The sequence below is a fragment of the Harpia harpyja genome, chromosome 18 (genome assembly GCF_026419915.1).
Source record: "Harpia harpyja isolate bHarHar1 chromosome 18, bHarHar1 primary haplotype, whole genome shotgun sequence".
Taxonomy (NCBI): Eukaryota; Metazoa; Chordata; class Aves; order Accipitriformes; family Accipitridae; genus Harpia; species Harpia harpyja.
This window is the reverse complement of record NC_068957.1, coordinates 3611561-3633143: the sequence shown is the minus strand read 5'-3', so window position 1 is coordinate 3633143 and position 21583 is coordinate 3611561. Positions and strand designations below refer to the sequence as shown.

General features: G+C 45.3%; 1 protein-coding gene across 4 annotated transcripts in view; it reads right to left on the bottom strand.

Annotated features, from left to right (window-relative positions):
- Positions 1-19040, bottom strand: part of AMOT (angiomotin) — a 61990-nt gene extending 42950 nt beyond the window's left edge. For 2 of the 4 annotated variants that reach the window (XM_052813554.1, XM_052813557.1), the window contains exon 1: positions 5983-6772. The gene's annotated coding sequence lies outside the window, so the exon portion shown is untranslated. Of the gene's footprint in view, positions 1-5982; positions 6773-18841 lie in introns of those variants that run through there. The other 2 variants (XM_052813555.1, XM_052813559.1) reach the window with 2 other exon arrangements.
- Between the last annotated feature and the right edge of the window lie 2543 nt (positions 19041-21583).

The following is a 21583-nucleotide window of genomic DNA, read 5'->3' as shown; positions in this document are numbered from 1 at the left end:
AAGATAGGTTTTCCCACCCTGCTTTTCCCAAGCCCCACAATAAGACAGGCTAGCCCTAGTATGAAGCAATAAAATTTGTTTCAGCTGAACACAGAACCACCCAAATTAGAACAGCAGGAAAAGTCCACCAAACCCTGAAGTGAACAAAGTCACTGAAATGTGGAATTACTTTCCTTGAGGGTTACAGTAAATAATCCTAAGAGATTAATTCTTTTAAAAAACAAGTTGTGTAGAGACACAAAGCATTTTAAAGCAAACACACACTACTGTGATACAACTCTTAGACAAGGTCTTACAAATGCTAATTTATACATTAAAACGAAAACTTAAATTGGCTTAATACATAAACATTCATATAAGAGAACTTCTCAACAACATCTGGGTCTACAATTAGACACTGTAAGTGCTTTGCTAATACAAATAATAGCAAGGCCTTTAAAACCCAATTTTATTAGATCAGTGAACTTTTTTATGGTTTAAACAAAGTCTTGGTTCTATATTCTAACCAACAGTGATGAACCTTACATAGTCCAACAGTAGCTATCAAGGAAAATGGCCAAAGATCTCTCCAAACTCCCAAAGATTTTCAAATACTTAGTATTTTAAAAAATTAAAGGTTATTTTAAGCTTAGATACAACCAAACTAGACAACAGTCATTCTGAAAGAGGATAAGAAAGTATAAAAGCAACAAGCATGAATGGCAGTATTTATCTCTGAACCCCTTCTGCAGGACCAAGAATGCAGACTGCGTGCCAGTAAAATATGAGACGATTCAGCTATTAGAAACAGGAGAGAGCACTCACTTTTGCAGCACCAACCTAGCAATATGGGAGCTTCTCACAACAAAGCATGACACATCGAACAACCATCATGAAGGATGACCACAACTCATGATCCCCAGGCACCACAGGAGACTCCAACACACGTTCTTCCTTCACTTAAGCTAAGCACCTCACATAACCACTACTCTACTAAGACGTTACTTTAAGGCTTTGAGAACTCTATGTTTCCACAGGCCTTTTTATTTTGTTTTCAGTTTTTCGTTTTGTTCATGACTTTTTCTTTTCCATTCCTATTCATTCACCTATTTCCTATTCATTCAACTATTCATTCCTCATTCACCAATCTTCCACCTACATCAAATGGCTGGTTTGCCCTGAATAGCCATTTATACACAGGTAAGTTTCAAATATATTCTTACTTGAAAAATTACATCCAAGTGTCTAGGTAAACACAAATTTCATCAACCCTGAAGAACTCCTTTCACTTACAGGCACAGTAGGCAAGTAAGACAAATATTACATTGCATATTTAAAAATGAATTGCTCCTAGGAGCTCCTTTACATTGTTATTCCCCAAAGTTGTTGAGATTTTTTTTTCTGTCTTGAAGATTACATTTCAAGGCTACTCTGGAGAGCCAAGTAAAGTGCAAGATTTGGATATTTGCTGACTTTAGAGTTCTTCATAAAGTACAGTATTTTCACACGGATACAATTTCAACATCAGAACTGTTCAAAGCATGAACCAAATACTTTCACAAAAGCTGAAGGTATGGCCTTACTGAAGAGGCTGCAGTATGCAATTCTTCCTGTGGCCGGCACTGCATTCCAGAGCTGTTTGGGAATACACTCCTGTCTAAAAGGGTTCAACAACTCAGAAGCTCCTGCAGCCAAACTGGACTCATAGGGCAGCTATGTGCCTGTTCTTTCATAAAGACAATGATTTAAAGCCTACAATATGATGATGCCATTTATGGTGCACATATGGAGAGAAGATCAGGCACAAGAGGTAGATGAAAGTCTAATCTAGAAAGTAACTACTCATCAGAAAGTAAGACAAGCAAAAAATTCCTAAAAGCAGAAAATGAGCTTATGGAAATCGGTTGTGGCCCAGATTCAACACAATGGACTAAATAATTTTGACAAATCCTCTAGTGCTTCCTGAAACTTTATAACCCCAGCAACAGGCAATTTGGAACACTCCTATGAAGAACCAAGAGATCCAAGTCCTCTCTTGTATTTCAGTGGATAGAAGAGGAGAAAGAGAGCCTTGAGCCTTATTGCCAATCACCAAGAATGGCCGTTCTCACACTATTATAAACATTTGGTCTCCATGAAGGGGGATACCTAGCAGCAAACATTGGCAACCAAGGACATTCCACTCCCACTATACCGTCCACAACAGCAAGGAGGGAAAAAAAAAAAAAAATCCATAAGGCTGTTTCGATTAAGAAACCTTTGAGAAGACTTCTTCAAAAGTGAGTGTCTGAAAATACCTTGAAATATGGGAATGTGCAACAACAGTTAGATGGGGGAAAACAGGCATCTTACTTTACTCTGAGAGCATTTACACTTTACCCCGAAGTGGGAACACCTAATAATCCAAGAACCTTTTGCCAAGAACAAGGTCATAGTTTTCTTTTTAATTCAGAACAGAACCTAACATACACTACATTCTGCACTGAACGGAGAATCTCATAATTTACAGGTGTTTGGAGCCAGGTTTTCGTTTAATACAAACTCCTAACACGTAAGAACTTTCTTATATTGGGCTTTGTCTTCCCGTCGGGTTACAGTTCTGCAGCTCTTTAAAAGCTGTCAGTAAGAATGAAGCAAGAAATGCAAAACGGCGTTCTGCCCCAAGAGAGATATGAACAGATAAATTCATTCACAGCTAAAAGTACTTATACATTAACATACACTTGGACTGTTGATAATTCTAGAATTAAAGACTTATCTCTGTATATACATTAATGTGACAACAACCTAAACCTACATCAGATTTTGCTCCATGTTAAGAAAATAAAGCCTTTAATGAGCTGAAATTTTACTTCAGCTGTTCATTCATTGTAGCGACAGTGAGCCCTAGTCATGGACCAAGACATGATTGTGCTGGGTGCTATACAGAATTAAATGGTGCAAGTTGTTCATCAAAAAAACACCACCACCACCACCCCCCAAAAAAATCACATTACACTTAACTAGAGACAAAAGGAAGGGATAGAAGAGGGAGAAGCGTTTATGCTTTGAGAACTTGGGGCTTGCAAATTCTCGATTTCACTGTCATGGTTAGGAAAATGCGGCAGTAAAGCAATGCAACCTTATTTCTAAATAAACAAAAAGATTGGTCAGTCTGCTGATGAAAGACAGGATAAAGAGAACAAGAGAACTATTAAATTATCTACACTTCTGGGATTCTTGCTATTCTTTTGCAAAGTGAATGGCTTATGCTAATCAGGATGCATCTGAAATACATCATTCAAGCCTTCTTGTACAAATATAGTTCTTATTTATCCAGAAAGATCCCCACCAGCTGGCAATGTTTGCATACAATGTTAAACCCAACTTCAAGAGCCCATGCATTATGAGTCATTTTACATTTAAAAACATTAGTTTTCTTAGCTGTTCTTGAAGATGGTGTATCTCATGAGAAGAATTTTAGTGGAATTCAACAATAATACACTATGTTACTGTCCTACTTCCTCTAGCACAAAGAAGTTACAGGTTTTCTGTTGTTTGCTGGTTTTTTCCTCTTAACGGTGCTTTGCCTACAGAACATCTTTGGAGAAGGACAAAAGGATTTGCACCAATCCCTTCTATATGAATCAAATATTTATGCTATGGCCTCTTCAAGCACTTTCATCTAGTAACCTATGGAATGTGATCTCCTGACCTTAACACTCAAGCACGTCTAAATCAGCTGCCCTTTGAGCTGTATTACAGACTACAGAGAATTTTTATACGTTTGTATTACAGGCATATGAAAACCTTGTGGCCCAGCTGCGGCATTCTGTGCTACAAAGCATACGTTAGTCCAAAGTCGCTCAAGCATGCTTCAGGAAAGAGCAATACTTTCATTCTCCCATGCTTATGGCACAATCTGATGTCATGTGTCACCACAAATAGGTAGAATGATGAACCATGCTATCAGTATATTAAACAGCCATGACAATTTAAATATGTGTCATGCCAAACAATACCACAATTACGAGGTGCCAGCACCACTGCAACCCCATGGCCCACTATATGGCCCATTCTGCCTACTCCGCACTGCCCAGCTTCCTTTCTGCCTCCAGGCTCCTCCCCAGGACAGGCAGCGCTGCCTGCAAAACATCTCCAGAATCAGAAAGACAACAAGCTTGGGGAAACCGGGCGCCCCTTTCCCTCCTCCTGGAAATCCTAGCCTTTCCTCAAGAAAGCGCTAGAGCAGAAACAAATCATTCTGTGTTGTGTTTATGGCTCCCAGAAATGTCTTAAGGACCGGGGTTATGTTGCAAGTGTCCTGGAGAAAAAGAGAGGGAGACCAAGTGCCCCAGATGAACCTGCAACTTCAACTATGGGACAAATTTTTCCAGGGTCAGCTCATGACCCTACTCCTAGGAGGAGCAGTCACTGAGGTAACCCTGGGGAAGGTCTGACCCAAAGATTTAACAGGGTCATGATCTGGATGGTAGGGTTCATGTTTTTCTATCAGCTCTGAAAAACCAACGTGATGCTGCCTATCACTCACACAGGAGCAGCCCAAGGGTGCAGGGCAAGCTCGAGAAGATGGTTCTTGCGTTCCCACCCTGATATGGCAGAAAGGCTCAGTTCCCAGAAAAAGTCAAGGGTAGCAGAAAAAAGTGACACAGCAGCCAAAATCCATGCCACGTCCTCTCCCCCAAGATGGATGCTGGTCAGTCATCTGCCCCAGTCCTCTTGCAAGGTGCCCCGCTGGCTGTTGCACCTCAGCAAAGACTGAGGCGCCCTCAGTTCTCTGAGGGTCCATCAGCTCAGAGCACGCTGACTTGCTGCCCCACCCCCTAAGGCAGGAACAGGACACCTTTTCCACCTTCTTTTCCCACAGATATCCCTCCAGGGAAGAGGAAAGGAAAAAAAAGAAAGAGGAACAGAAACCACAACAGACCAATATGTAGCATTTCCTGTATCATCTACAGGAAAAACCCACGCAGTGGGGAAGAGCATGATGTCAAGGCTGGTTTCAACACATAAACAGCCAGATCCTCCTGGCGGGGGATGCTGTGTGTTTCCACAGGGAACAATATAATTCTCCCTGCAAAGACGAGTCCTACTACCAGCCACGCAAAATTCCACAGGTCCTTGCCTTGCACAAAAGACTGGTAGCAATGAAACATGGCTGTGAGGAAGTGGGTACGGGGGTACAGAGCTGGGGGAGAAGGAAAATGAGAAATTCACAGCAGTATTATCACTTGTAAAGCAGCACACATTCAGCGCTTGGCCCCTAGAGAAAGGAGTATGCTACAAAATATGCTTCCCTGCACAGAGACTGGGCCTCCATCCAGTTATTATGTGCACATGTCCCTGCTGCATTTTCAGTCTTACTTTAAAAAAAATCTTAAAACAAAGAAAACTTATCCTCATACTCACTCTGTACAGTGCCAAGCATGTTCCTAGCCATGTTCAATTATCTGTTAAGGCGTGTTAATTATGGGTTCAACACTTTTACACCTTGTGACACAGCAGTAAAGCACTTAATGTAAAACAAATTCCAGTGTGAAACAAGGAATCTCAACTGATTGTGGAAGCCCTGTTTGCACGCGTGCATATGTAAATGCACATACATGCTTCTCTGTGAAGCATGACGAGCAAAGACAATCTTAACACGTGGATTACAAGCACAATGACTGTGATTATTTTGTCAAAAGAAAAGAGCACCACAAGAAACACGGCTGCTTTCAAACACAGCCTGACACAAACCCACTTCAGCGACTTCCACAGAATTTTACTTTATCCAATTACACACAAGTACATCACTACTAATTTTGGCTATTTACTGCCAGTGGTAAAAAGAGTGGATGAACGTATTTGTTTTGCAGGAATTTTGCAAGATGAAGAGTAACCTTTACAGGAGAGAGAGAAGTGATGGGCAAAAGCTGACAGAGAAGAGAGCCAGTCTAACTCCCAGGTTTAGGCTGCAAGAATGAATGCCGAGTCCCTTGCGCCATGCGCTGAGTCTCTTACCTACTGATCTGCTGAAGACAAAAGGGTTTTCTTCTTTTCAGAAACTGGACACTTGGAGCTCGTTGGGTCAGTCACACAAAGCTTCCCTGCTGCCAAAGGTATTTTTTTTCCCCTCGGGTTTTTGTTGTTGTTGTTTGGTTTTTTACCCCGGAGAGTAAAGGGCAGAACAGTGGATTCAGCAGGGGCAAAGGGTGGAATTCGAGACTCAACAGGCGGACTGCAGAGCTCTCTCCAAAAGATGTTGTATTTCAAGGCGCTTTCATTCGCAAATCCTTCTTCATCCCCAGTGTCAATAAAACTGGAGGGGGGGAGTAAACTTTTTAAACTGAAGAAATAAACCGGACTCCACAGAAAGGGGAACGTGATATGAACTGGATTTGTGGCTCGACTTTTTCTTTTATTAAAGATAAATATACTTTCAGACAGGCAATCAAGACAGATGGGTAAGAATCCAATACGGCCAGACAGGACCTGCCCGCAGTCCCTGGAAGGAGGATAGCGGTATCTCAAGAACGGCAGAATAAACAAAAAGAAGGGGCAGACTGCGTCCCGGTGGAGGTGGCCCGGCGCAGGCTCCGCTGTCAGTGGCAGCGCCGCCCGGGGCACTCGCAGCGCCCGCGGCCCCGGCAGGGAAGGGCGGCCCGCAGCATCGCGGCCGGGGGAAGCTGCTCTGCTCTGATCCGCTCCGCGCCTCCTTCTCCGCGGTTACCTGTGCGCAGCGGGGCGAGGCGGGTACGGAGGAGCCGCAGGGCCGGACGCGGGGCTGGGGCGGCAGCGTCCCCCCGGCAGCAGGCTCACACCGACGCGCACACGGCGGCAGGGCAGGGTAGGGCCGGGCCGGGCAGCTCCGCTCCCTCCTCCGCCTCCTTCCGCCTCGCTCTGCGGCGCGGACGCCCCGCGGGACGGCGCTCCGCCAGGGCGGGCAGGAAGCGCCCCGCCGCCCCCGCCCGGAGACCGCCCCCCCCGGCGGCCCCGCCTCCGCCCCGCCCCGCCGCCGCCCCTCACTCCGCCGCCGGCGGCGCGGGGCAGCCCCGGCCGCTATTGGGGGGGGGGGGGGGGCTGCGGGCGAGCCGGTCCCGTCCCGTCGCGTCCCGTCGCGGGAGAGCAGCGCTCGCCGCGCCCCGCGGGAGCCGGCGCCCCCGCAGAGCCGCGGCAGCTGGCCCCAGTCTGCCTGTGCTGCGGGCACCAAGGAGCTCCGGCCTGGCCCCGCTCGGCCCGGCGGCAGCCCGCGGCTCGGCACCGGGGGGGTGGCTCGGAGGGCTTCATACGACCAGTCCCTTGGCCACCTGCAGAAGCGTTCACAGGGGTTAGCCCCAGGTATCAAAACCATTCCGCTAAGTCAGTGGAGTTAAATGGGTTTATACCAACGTACACCGGCCAAGGATCTGACTCACCCACTTTTTGCTGGCCAAATGCTGAAAATAATTGAAAGCGTGGCAAGAACTGATCGTGACTAACAGCATATAAGCAGGATATTAAAGGAGTTCCCTGTATATCACGTTCTGCTTAAAACTAAAATACACATCACATAGCCTTCCAAAGCTATCACGACAGGAAACACCCACAGACCTCTACTCCTCTGCCACAGCTGGATCTAAGGGTTGGTGCGGAAAGAGGAGATGGAAGAGACTTCAGTATTCTCCCCAAATGCAACCATGATTTTGCTGTGTTTCATCATTTCACTGCATGATAAAAGATGGTAGCCACATGCAGAGGTGGTTTTTGTTCAAGGCTTTAGTGCCTCAATCACCCTGCAGAATTTCAACTTAAAAAAATAGTTTGGCTTTAAACACGTAACAACCTTTAAAGAATTTGTGCATGTCTCCCCATTCAAAGGCAGCCAGTAAAATGATCCCAAAATGCTGATAAAGAGAAAGGCTTAAGCTGGTCTCCCTGTTTTGGCAGATCTAATAGCACTTGGGAATGGCAGTAACGCAGTCATCTCTGCAGCGGTACCAACCTCTGTACCAGAAAGGCAAAGCTCTTGTTCTGAAATGGGGTAAGAACTTTAACTTCTCCCAGCCTGATGCCTGTAATCAGGGCAAATCCCCAGTCTAAACAAGGCCGGAGATAACAAACTGGTCCTTCAATAGGGACGTATTTGTGTACAAAGGATGGTACCTTGCCTTTCTCACAGTCCACCTCCTCCTCTGGCTTTTGCATACAATGCACTCGAATCCTCCCCCTGTGAGGTCACCCCGGTCCGTGAACTCCAGAGGACAGGACGATCGCCAAGTGACAGCTTCTACTTTTCTCCTGGCTCCTGTTCACTAACTTGTGATTTCAAGAAAGAGCAAAACAAAAAATCAGAGAAGCTGTCATGGTGTGTCCACAACTGATTTAATACACTGAGGCCAGACCATGCAAATATTAGGCCCATTAAGTAGTCCCAGTTTGGTAATGTTTGGCCGTAAGATGACACCATTTTCCAAAAGCACTAAATGCGCAAAACTGGCCACATGTCAAATCCTTGCCCTGTGAAACTTGGCCTCCTCACTAGGGCTTTTCGTGTGAGAAGAGATAACATGATTCAGCCATTTACCTTTTAATTGCTCTAAGCAAAGGAATCCTTTCCAACATTCCCAACTCTTAACATTGAAAAGAAAGATCTGGAAAAAAATTCAGGAAGTCAAATTTCAGAAATCCCAAATGCAGCATATACAAACATCTATTTTTTCCCTCATAACTGACATTCATTCATTGGAACATTTCAGTGGAACAAATGTAGAAAGACATGTAAACAGTTCATTAACATCCCATAACCTTACAGTTTGCAAACACACACACACAAAAAAAGACAACACAGAACAAGCTAATGAAGCACGTATTTGCTAGATGCTATGGGGTAGAGTTGTAAGGGAAATATATAGCTACAGTGAGTTAGAGAGTTATAAACTGTGCTTCAATCACACACCCTGTCTCCCTCCCACATGCTAAAAGAAAATAGTGGGGAGTAAAGAGAGAAGGTAGAGTCATCAGGAAAATAAAAATACTGCTTAATGCGGACACTGAAAAGCAGCTAGCCTTGCCCAAGGCACATTAACCTCAACTCATCTGCTGCTGTTTATTCTACAGAGCACTAGCACTGCTCATGTTTAACCCACACAATTGGAGATAAGAGCTTTATCGGAACTGGAAAAGAACAAAGATGCATGAAATCCACATTCTCTTCCTTAAAATATTCTCCCCTTGCATCCTCCCTTCACCCAGCTCCCCGCCCAGCCCAGTCCTCAGGAGCTCCAGCACACATCTGAACGGCTGCCAGTGGAGGAAGCGAGCAGTTTCCATACACACATCACGCCACAATGTGGGAATTCAGGAAACAACACAAGAAAGGGGTTCCTAATAACTGTTCCAGCGTACTCGGGCCAATTTATGCAATCATACAAAGGTCACAGTAGATGTGTTAAAAAGCACAAAAGATAAACCGCACAACGGCAACTAGTTCAAAGTAGGAAAATAAATCTTGGGCTTATGAAGTGTTTGGTTGACCTGGAATTGCTCCACCTACAATTTTTTAAGAGGTTGTCCTTCACATTCTTTAAAATTCCTCCATCTTAAAGTTCCTCCCTCCAGGAATCGCTGTAACTCTGCCGTCCTTTGTCCACAGCAGCTGGAGCTCAGGAAGCTGCTGATATTATCCCTCAAGTACAGAGAGAAATTACTGCTCAGTCCTGCGTCCATTCAGTGCAGCTGAGAGGGGTGTAAATTAATTTCCGTGGATCTCTGATCTCGGGCCAGTTTAACAGAGCTTTTCTTCTTGCACATAAAAATAAACTGTTAACAGTGCTCAGAAGTGCCATTTAGCTCTTGGGACCAGACAGTACATCTCCACCACCACCAAAGCAGGGGGTTCTTTGCCTAGTCTGTAAAAATGCTGTTGGGTGAAATAACGACCCTACAGTAAACAAACACTAATGCAAGCAACAGTAAAAAAGACTAAGAAGAGGAGTTGAGGCCGAGTTTACTAGGTGAGCAGGAGCAAGGAATAGGTAAATATGAAAAGGGAGATTACTTTGTATTTCTTGCCATAGGAGCCAAAGTCAGTTTGACAGATACATTCACTGAAGAAAAGGAAGTGAACAAATACATTAGGGGATGCAAATCAAAACAAGATTAGAAGATTTCAAAACCATGTAAGAATCACAAGAAATGTGTGGAGGAGGCACTAAGGCACAGGAGGAACCCTATGGTTCCAAAGTGGTTTGTCCAAAGTCATGCCAGGAGTTCAGTCTAGACTTGGAGAGTCTCCGAGAGTCACAGGCCACAGAACCTGCCTTGCTGCCCGTGCGTACAGTGAACTCGGGACATACAGCATTGCAGCTTTTGCTGCCATTTTACCACGGGGGTGGAGAGGAGCCAGGGCCTTCAGGGTGGTCACAGCCATGTTTAAGTTGTATTTAGAGGATTTGATGTTGCTGCTAAATCCAGCCCTAAGCTGTAACAAACCCTGAAAGGCTCCCTCAGGTCCTGCCATTGGGTACGGCTGCAGACCAGCTATGATTTCTGAAGAGAAACAAATTCAATCTGACTGACATGAGATTGAGGCATGAATTATATGTAAAACCAGCTATCATTCACCAACAGATGGTAATGACAGGTATTCACAGACCAACAACACCAGAAATTACTACCATGAAACTTGACATGCATGGAATTGCTAGAAAAATTCTACTTTTCAAAACACAGGAGCAGGAGCAGTTATGCACTATTTATTCCTCTGCTCTTCACTAAGTAATTGCTGTGTCTTCCTACATAAGTTTATTATTCTATCAATTCTATATAAGAAAACTTTAATGACCACATAACTTTTGGGAGGGAAGTAATTGCTACAGAGACTTTTGCATAGCCAACTTCATGTCCTGTCTATATTGTGATTTACACTGTGACATGGCTCCTGCTCATCTAAGGTTTTGTATGCTACTACGTGTGAAGATTTTTTAAAGTATGTCAGTTTGGATGGTACCTCTAATGTAGTGTAACTCAAGTTCAGCATGGTTCCTTGGGTGAAGAAAGGGCCTGCACAGGAAGGGGCAGAAAAGGAACAGCTTACCACAGTGAAATGCAATATAGAGGTCAGCAGTGATGTGTCACCCATGAGTTGATTGATCAGGTACCACCTGTAAAGAGAATTACTCTAACTGCTGAACCTTGGCCCCTTTTTATGCAGAATTTCGGAAGAAAGCTGTGTAACCAGAAGAGTGATGAACAACTGCCAACTATGGAAAAACAAATTAAATGTTTCAGCTTTGCTCTAAACGCATTCATGCCCCAGTCCCCTAGACTTAAGTGTAGTTTTGGCAAGATAAGGACAGCAGGGTTAGTCTGGACAAAGGGATTTCCTTACAAGACACCGTTCTTCTCCCAAAGAAGGACCTGTAAGCCTTTAACTGATGTCTATTGTACGTTAACAACCTTGATGTATGAAAGTTGACCATCTCCCTCATTTCTCTGCACTCTTGCCTCTCATGCCTCTTTAAAAAGAGATGTCTCTTCAAAATCTGCTGAAATGAGTTAAAAGATTCCCTCAACTTCCAGTGGATTTGGATCACAGTAAACTCTAAGAGTAAGGCATGGAGGCCCTGGACTTCAACACAGTCTTTGTTTGCTCTCGATGACTAAAGAACGTATGAAATCACAAGAGAGCGAGATGCACAGCAGGTTCTGCAGCAAAAAACAGACTTGATAATCCTGATATTTCAATGACCATAAAGATTAAGAGGGGAAAACCACGGCTGATTTGAAACCAAAAAGCCTAACCTCTTCAAAATCTCCGGGACTTATAATGGTGCAATGGTATTGATAAATATCATGGGGACAGGGAAGAGGGGGTGCTTTTTGATTTAAAGCTTTTGCAACTCGTTTTTAATGTGGATGTCGGAAGCAGACTCAGAACTGAGAAATGAAAGAGGCCCAACCAAAAGTAATCTTTGGCTGGAAGCAACCTTCCGTTGCCTGGGAAGGTTAAAAGTATGGTGTCAGTGAACCAATGAGCGCCATATAGATGCTAGAGCTCTAATAATTGTAGGAGCAGGACCAGCTTCCCCTACTACATAGAAGCTGTACTGAATAGTAAACAGATTACTTTGAACATGAAATGAAAGAAGAGAAATGAAAGGAGAAATAATGTTATGTACAAAAAAGGTCAAATGCATTGGAACAAAATATATGAAATTCTGTTAAATAATTGCTTCAAAAAGTGACAATTATAATTTTTCTGAGCACATAGTTGTGCTCCTAAAAACGATCTTTCTCCTGTAGTAAACTACAAAAACATTGATAATTAGAGACAGAAAGATATCAAGTTACAGATAATTGATTAACATTTCATTTTCACAGAAATGAAATACTAAAAATAGAATTATAGAACAAAGTCTGATTAGATTTTACAATCTATTTCAGAAGCTGCTGACACGTTCTGGAAGAGCACCAGCACTCTCTGCTGGTGATCTTTGTTCAACACTTATCTAGAGGAAAAATGAGGAATGAAAATGCATTATGTGTTTGATATGGAATGCTGTTTTTTGTTTTAAATGGATGATTAAATAGATCCCTATCAATTTAGCGAACAGCAACTCTAGGAGCTACTTATGTTTTTGGAAACAATATAGTTATTACTAAGAAGTATATTTACTATGGGCAATCATCATTCACTGGAATAAATTTCACTGTCACAAATAAACATCTGATGTTGAATGCTTCTTTCTGCAGAAGGCACTTCTGCTGTGCTGTAGCACAAAGACAAGCTGGTGTGAGAAGTTCCCATGATGCCAAATCCCTTGGCTCCACCCTGACTTTCCATCAATTTTAGAGCTATGCCAAGAAAAACAGCTCTTCTTAAAAAAGTCCTAGTATAGCACCAACATCTTCCTCTACGGTAGTCACAGTGGAAATGCTACTATGTTTTAATCAAAGCAAACCTGCTCCCAGCGCTGTCTCTATTACACCCTTTGCCAGGAAGCTGGAAAAGCTTTGACTCCCTCTCCCCAGCATGCACCCAAGCCTTGTCCACACCCCTGGTAGATTACTTTACCGCATCTGAGCCAGAGACTGCACAGGGACAAACAGATCAGGAGCAAAAAAACAAAACCAAAGCCAAGTGCCTAAGTGACAGCTGTCCCAGTTTCCAAACTATGCACAGATCAGGCATCAGTAAGAAGGGTTAAAGACTGGCAAATTGAATCCATGTGCAGCTCATGAAAGTGTGGGAAACAAAAGAGACAATGTGAGTTAAGGACAGAGTATTCATTAGCAAAGGGCTCAAGTTTCTTGGCTTTTGCCGGTCTGCTTCCCAATGGCCATTTTTCAAGGTAGCTTTTTGTTCTTTAGTTTTGAACGTAGTCCTGGAAAGACATTATACTCTTTCTTAGCTAACGAACTAAAGCTCAGTACATGTTGAACTGCTTAAAATAATTTGTCTTTTTAATTCCCCGGGGGCAAGAGGGGAGAACAATGTCAGAGATGGGTTTTTTCTGCTGGGCTACAGTGGGCTTCAGAGTTTTATATGACATATCTGATCCAAAGACCTCAGACACCTTCATAAATATTCATTTACACTATGGTATTAAATACATAAAGAAATCCAATGTTTAAAAAAAAAATACATGAGACTTCATAATGCAGCCCTATCTATTTGAGTCAGAGTAAAGCCATTACTGGAGAACGGCTGCGAAGCTCTGAGCCACTGCCTCAGCTCAGCTCTGCATTGCTGGGGCTGGACCTGCCATCCCTCCCTTTCAATGCCTGCAAGGCACTTGGGAACTTGTTAATGAGGATGGCTTCAAAGTATTTGGGATGCTGAAGAGATTCGGTTTACAGCAGCAACATATGTTGGAGAAAGGGGTCCCAGTCATTCACAGGGAGAGGCCTGGGGTCTCCAGTTTTTCTGCTTGAGGAGCAGAGTCAACCCTCGTATCAGGTGGAGTGTGCAGGCACAGCTGAATTAAATGATGTGGGAGCATAAGCGGTACCAGTGAGGGCCCAGTGCACCCAAAGCCCTGTGGTAGGTCTATACCCCTCCATCACATGGGAGACATCCAGAGCAAGACTGCAAACCCCCTGGTGCCTAGGGCCTGTATTTTGAAAGCAGCTCCATATCTGGTAGGACATAAATACCACCTTAGGATCTGCTTCATAAGGTCCCTACATAGAAGCTGAGTCTTGAAAATCTGACCTTTGCTTCTTCAGAAAAATCTGAATTTTGGTAATCCTGGGGTTTAGAGGGGAACTGATTTGCTGCTCAATCAAGAAAAAGCAGCAATTAGGGTGGAGTTCTGGAAAAAGCAGTTAAAATAGTGGGTCAGAAATTGAAACCCAGGGTCTATTTCACTGTTTCAGTCAGTAGGTATCTGTATATTAAGTGTAGCAAGATACACAGAATTTTACTTTGACCTTTTTACTTTATGAAATAAAAAATGGGAAGAACAGCTTCTGAATTAGAGAAACAGCTAAGAGCCCTAAAAGGAACAAACACAGTGGTAAAAATAACTGAGTTTTAACATAGTCGTAAGTCAAAGTCAGAAATAATTGTTCTAATGCATTCTGCTCCTGACAAATGTCAACTTCAGAAGATCTTCACATCTACAGAGAGTCCCAAGGAACTTTTTAAGCATTCAGGGATCACCAACACTTGGCTGAGCAGGACAGAGTGACAGCCAAATGCCAAGCACAGCACTCCAGAACACTGCATGAGGAACAGAGATTCCTGCCTAAGGGATCGGAGCAAGTTTCCCACTGGACAAAAGTGGGAAGTTTAAAAACAAAAGTTTTTAAACCTCAAGTTTTCTACTTTTCAAGGAAGTTAATATTTTGGACATGACAGGACCTCACAAGAGATCACTGGTCTACAAGGAATGAGAAGATGCTAAAAGCCTTGAGAACTTGAGTAACTATAGGAAATTAACATGATTACTTTTTTTTAATATTATTAACTATACATGCCAGACTGCTCTTAAATATTCTCTTCCCACATTTATACCCACACCTTTACCTTCATACCATACGAATTCCGTATTCAGCTCTGTCCCTTGATCATTAATGCAGACTCCTAAGCTTCAGACTTCAAAGAAATGCACGCGTTAAGAGTCACAGGCACAGGACTGGAACAGCGTCAGAGCCTCCCTGTGCAGGAACCTCGATCTTCTGTTTGACTTCACTGTACAAATATCTCGTTCTATCAAGACTAGGAAATTCAATGATTTATGTAGGGCTTCCCACAGATTAAGTTAATAGGGGAACCCAACAGTGCCTCACCTCCTTCCGCCTTCCAAACACTGGTAAATGAAAGGAAATGGGAATGTCTCCTGGGGTAAGGGTAAGACGTGAGCGCTCTACAAATGTGCAAGGGAAGAAACCAAAGACTTCATTGTGTGGATATGCACTTCTCCAGGAACCCTCTTCCCTTCTCCTCCCTCCCGTAAGTGGCATATGATAGTGTTCTTAGGGAAACTTGGTTCGTTTGCAAAGCCTCACCCACACCATACCACACCACACCGATTGTCACCTAGAACGGTGGTGTTTTAGTTTTCTTCCTGCTTTTTGTTTTATATTTTTCCGTCCTTTGTCCCTCCCCCCTTTCTTCTGTTCTCACCCTCCCTCCTTCTGCTGCTTAAAATGTCTGCACTCCCTGCTTCCTTATTTCTGTAGGTTCCCTTCTGTCATTTGTAGTACATTTCCAGTACCACCAGCATTACTCGGAGCTCCAGTCATGCCTTACTAGTCAAAGCTTCCAGCATATGAGACTGAATTACAGTTTAACACAATACAAATGAAGATATTATGGCACAGATAGATCAAGATATAGGTCTCTCCAAGACCCTAAGGGACTTAGGGACTCATTGTAATGTAACTTGCAACCAACATCCCTTTGAGTTACATTTGAAAATTACACCAGCATTCCCTGGCCAAGATTAAGCGTCATCACGAGACAGTCAGAAAGGCAGTCTGGCCTTTTTCAGCGTTATTTGTAGCTGCTCATATATCCCCAACTTTCAAGGAAATTACCCAACACCAAACTAACACAGGTGCAGTTTCTTTAGTGGTAAGAAAGGTGCTACAGGTCATCAGACTCAGGCATTTTCATCAATGAGATGGTCTATGCTCGCTCTGAGGTAAGTTAGACATTACAATGGTAAAGTGTGAGAAGCTGTTGTAGATACACACGCTTCGAAGTGCCTTCATCAGCCTTATAATCCCTCATAAAACCTTGGGCTAAAGTGACAGTACTGATGGTAGACAGTGTTACGGAGCAATGATTTACTTACTGAGAAGGTGAACTATAAAGCCAAACTCAGAAATTTCTCTGCCTAATGAGAACGTTGCAATTAGGTCATCACTGAACACTGCATAACCACAAATCGGAGCAAAAACATTCCCACAGAATAAGTAATATGTGACGGCAGGTATTTGGAATGAGAACAAGGATTTCATCCATGTAGCCCTACTGCTGAATTATGTAGATAAACAGCAGTCCTGAGATAGTCAGCTTCCAGTGGGGACATGCAACTGTCAGGAGACACAGACCCAGTTCAGCACTAGCAATCTAGAGCTTAAACTCCCAAACATGAAAGTTCATGTCCAGCTTTCATGAAATTTGACAAGGTGTTCAGAGCAAGTTTCGGGGTCAGAAGTCTATTTAGGTCACATATGAACTGGATCCAGGCCACAACCTTCTTTCTATCTTCTGGACTCCAGCCTGAGCAATGTTTCTAATTTCCAGGAACTACTCCTACTAAAAAACTAAATCAGTTCTAAGCCTAACCTTGTACAGCTCAGGCTGTATATTTTGGTAAGCCTCCGAACACCAGATCTTTATTCAAATGACACGATAAGGGACTTTTAATAGAACACTCTCCAGACTGCTTTTGGTCACTGAAACTCCCTGACCCTCTCCCTCCCTTGGGTCCTGCACAGGCACGTGGAAGTACCTGCTGTTGGGGCAGACAGGTCAGGAGAGCAAAGATTTGTGGGTTAATGGGATACTGTTCTGATCAGGGAGATTCGGTTACAAGGCCGTGCCTTTGATGACTGGCTTCTTCAGTATGGCACTTTGGTTTACGACTGGGGATTTCTTTTAATTAGATTGTACTCTTAATTATTTATGACCTATATTATCTGCAGAAGCTGCCCAAAACCTAAGCCTTAATAAGGATAATTGGAGTAATCATATTTTTACCTCTTTTGTAAAGCACCTTGAGCCCCACTCATGAAAAACGCTAGGACAGGATTAGATGCTTAATGAAAAATTATCGTTAAGAAGTGGAACAAAAATGAAAAGTGAACTAAAATGGAATTTGCTATTTTATACTGCATTAGGGCTGAATTGAGGATCATTTATCAGAGGTGACACTCTGAAAATTTTAACCTGAAAATTGAATGGGGATCTTCTCTATGCATCTCACGATGGGAGATTCCAGGCGAGGATGCCAAGGGCCAGAGCCTGGACCTGAATGTCATGAGAAGTCAGAACAGCCCGCCAGGAGCCTGCACTATGGAAGCGCTGGGCTATCCTGCCGTATGCTGGGAATTCAGTCAGTTCTTGGCTATTTACAGCATCAAGGAAAAGCAATGGGTGTTTAAGATCACCCAAGTTCCTGTGTCCACCACAGCTCCTCCACACTAAAGATTTGGCCTTCCAGCCCTCACCTTCCTCAAAAAGCATCCTGGAATTGAGACAGATGGGATTTCTGCTTCTGCTTCAACCATGTGGTAAACATCACGGTGAATATTTATGGGCCTACCTGAATCAGTCTGCTAATGAAAGGCATAATCTTTCAACCTGAGGGCAGATGATGAAGTAGTAGCGGGGATGGCTAAACCCAGAGCCTGAAGGGGCTGGTGGGATCCCTACTGTCTACCAGGCAAGGATGCAAACGCAAAGCTTTTAACTCTTTGGGGATTATCACCCTCAGACTGGCATTTTGTTCTCTCAGAGATCAAAGCAAGAGGACTTGGAGTCACTTCTGCTTAATTCAGAGTTTGGGCAGATGCGGCTCAGCTCCTGTGGGCGTTTGGGGCCAGCAGGGACAGGGACTCTGGCGGGATAAGGAAGGCAGAGCAGGCACCATCTCTTGCAGCTGTGGCGGAGGCCCTGGACCTCCTCTGCAGGACTGTAGGTAGCAAAACATCCCCTTGCATTACCTGGACTTGAAAACGGACCTGGGAAGGGACAGGACGGCTCCTGCACCGACTCCTCCGTCCCTACTACCACACACACCACACAGTCCCCGCTGCAAGCCCTCACAGCCTTCTCCTCGCCTCGCCGCTTGCCCACGACGAGACCTGCCCGAGACCACCGGGGGTGCCTGCGGTGACCCCCAAACACTGGACGCGGTCCCGGGGGGCGACGGGCTGAGCCACAGCACTGCCCCACACCCGCCCACCTCGCCCGGGGAAGGAGATGGTCTCCGTGAGGGCTGGGGAGAGACACGGGAGCCCCTTCCCCGGGCTCTCAGGGGGGACCCCCGCCTCGGGGGAGCCGCGGGGCCGCGCAGCCCCGTCCCGGGAGGTGCGAGGAGGGGGCAGCGCGGGGGACGGGCCGGCATTTACCTCAGGATGGAGGCGGGGGGCGCGGGCAGGAGCGGGGCGCCCAGAGGAGGGCCGGGGCCACGGCGGCCGTTAGGCGGGAGCCAGCGCCGCGCGTCCCCGCCTCAGCAGCCCCTCCGGCGGGGGAACCCCAGCGCCCGCTCCCCGCTGCACCTGCCCCCGAGCCCGGCATCCCAGCCGGGGCAAGGGCGGCCGCGGCCCCCCCCCCCCCCTCGGCGCTGGGGGGCCGGCGGGGCAGCGGCTAGCCGCGCTCCCCTCACGGCAGCCGGCCTCGCAGCGGCGGCCCGAGCCTCCCCCCTCCACACCCGCTCCTTACCCCGCGGGCGCCTGCCCCAGCGGCCGCCCGCTCATCCATCTTGCTCCTCTTCCCTCCGAGGTGACAAAGCCGGCATGGCAATGAGAGACACCGAGGAGCTCTGGGAAGTGCCTACCCCAGATTCAGTTATTAACTTTCACCAGGCGGCTGCAACTACGGCACCCGGCATCCCCCGCTGGGCCAGCGCCTGCAAAGGCAGCCGGGAAGTGTAGTCCTCCCGCCCCGCCGCCTCACCGCCCGCCGGCGGGAGCTGCCGGCCCGCCTCGCCTGGCCTCACCGCCTCGGTGCTGAGCGGGAACGCAACCCTCGCTGCGCGGCCCTGGGTCGGAAGGGAGCTGCCTCCGCAGGCTCCTTTAGGTTTCCCCGTCTCGGTCGATGGAAGAGAGGCGGTCCAGGCAGGTGCCCCATGCAGGCAGCTTCTCTCCGGCAGGCCTGGGACACGCAGGCATCCGCGGGCTAAAAGCGCAAAAGTCCTCTGTGAAGTACCGTCTGGGCTGTGAGGCACACCAAGGCGGCAGGCGTCAAGGGGAACGCGCAGAAAAAAAGGGGACGGAGATGTTCATCTTTCCCTCCAAGAGAGGGGGACGCCTTCCCCACCATCATGGCGTCACTCACAAAATGGCCGCTGCCCACAGGAGCCCCCCTCCTCGGAAAGGCAGAGCCGTAGCAAGAAGTTTTGAAGTTTTAGGGCTTACAAAGGTACGTTTGCCACAGCTGGCTTCCTGGCCGGCCAGATCGGCAAATATCAAGGATGTCCAGGGCCCCCTCTGCCACATCAGGGCTGATGTCACCGTACATGGCCGCCGAGCCACCAGTGCTACAGGGTGACTGCCATTTTTACAACTAACTTTTTCAGGTACCATTGATTGCATGTTTTATGACTCGGAAACACTTTCTCTACCTTCTGCAGTTAACAGTAGATTGTAAATTATGCAGCGAGACACCTCTCAGTATGAGAGCTCACATATTTTGGCCTAAGAGGAGCTTATTTTGTTGACAACATATTTAAAGTCTTTCATGTTGAATGTTTTTGTAATCTCAGCCATGAGGATTTAGAGCTCTTCACTTTTTATTTCACCTGGCTCTTATTATCAGCCCACTTACGTGCTAAATCTATTACCTTCATCACATCATGAGCTTTCTGCAACAGCATTGTCTTCCAATGTCTCTTCCACAGTGTTTCTAACTAGCAATATTCCTTGCCCCAAAAACACTCTCAACTAAAGCAATAAAAATCTAAAAGCAGAACTGTCAAAAATTCATGTCTAGAAAAGTTGTCAGAACACACACCAAAATAATCTAGGAAGACCAGTGTGACTCCAGAGAATGTAAAATGTAGTGAGAGAAGGAACCTCTAGATGCCTTAAGAATATTTTATCACTGCAATAGCCAGTTGCCAAAAACAATAGGCAAAGCTTAAAAAAAAATCTGGAAATTCTGTAACTCAAGTAATCAGCTGCTGGTCATCAAGTGTACAGCTCCTGCGGTCTCATGTTGAGATGTTTCATCCGTTTTAATTTATGACCCATAGAGCTGAGTATCTCTCTGGCCTTGCTGTACAAGGCTTGCTATGTTGAGCACACAGACCTGAACATTGCATTAGTTAAAACAAGCCATGGGGAAACAAAAGGACATTTTAGAGATATGAGTAGCAAGCATCCAAAGCCAGGTAGAAAAATGCTTTTAAGTGCAGACATCTGTGTTCATGGAGCATTACTACTCCTTGCCATATTTGATTACAGATAGCTTTGTTGTGTTGCTTTCAATGAAGAAGGGAAAAAACCCAGCAGAGGTAGCAGTCACACACCAACCTTTCACTGTAAACACCAAGAAAGGAACTATGGAAGGAAAGTCTGTTATTGCTCCATGGGAATCCAGCAACACAGGGGTATAAGAGTGACACTAAAATGGGCCGTGCTGTCACGAGGCCTTGTCTGCCAGAGCCAGACAAGAATGATCTGTTCTAAAACATGGTGGAATGTTTGTTTTTGTAGTACTGGATTTCCAAAATCCATAGTCTTTTTGTGGTCGACAAGCTCACTCCTTTCTTTGCCTCGTTACTGCAGCTGTCGGAGGTCTGCACCCCTGCCTGGAAAACATGAGTAACAGCGAGAAAGCAATCCTAGCAAAAATCTGCATCATTCATGCGTAATCAGACAATGCTTGGGAGATTTACAAAGGAGGGAAGGAGGAGGAGAAAACCACAGCGCTGCAGTCATTTGCATTATTTCTAGTTTCTTTTCTTTGCAATAGTCACTTTCAGCTTTAAAATGTAATGAGTATGTATTTCATATGCAGCTTTATACACACTTCAGTGTTACTGGGTTTTAATTCGCATCCCACCGTGACAGAGTAAAATTTGGCAAATAGGCTGTGTCTGTTTATAACACATGCTTTCATTTTGTTTTGGTAATATTATGTACATATATACAAATTAACTTAAAAGCATACTCTGTGTTGTGGCTTACTGCTTACCTCACAGATTCTCTCCATGGTTCGTCCTGGCTGCTTTATACTATTCAGACCATGCAAAACCTCCTGGGAAGCACCCTAACAATACTGCTGGGAATTCACTAGGAATAAAAACAGGCAATCACTGCTTTACATCACTTAACTTTTCTCTGATCCAGCAGGAAGATACACAAGCAGCTCAGCTGGAGCACTGCATCTTCTTACAGTTCTTACCAGCAGAGCCGTGACTGCTAACATAATCCAAAACACACTTTGGATGCTCAGAAGCCA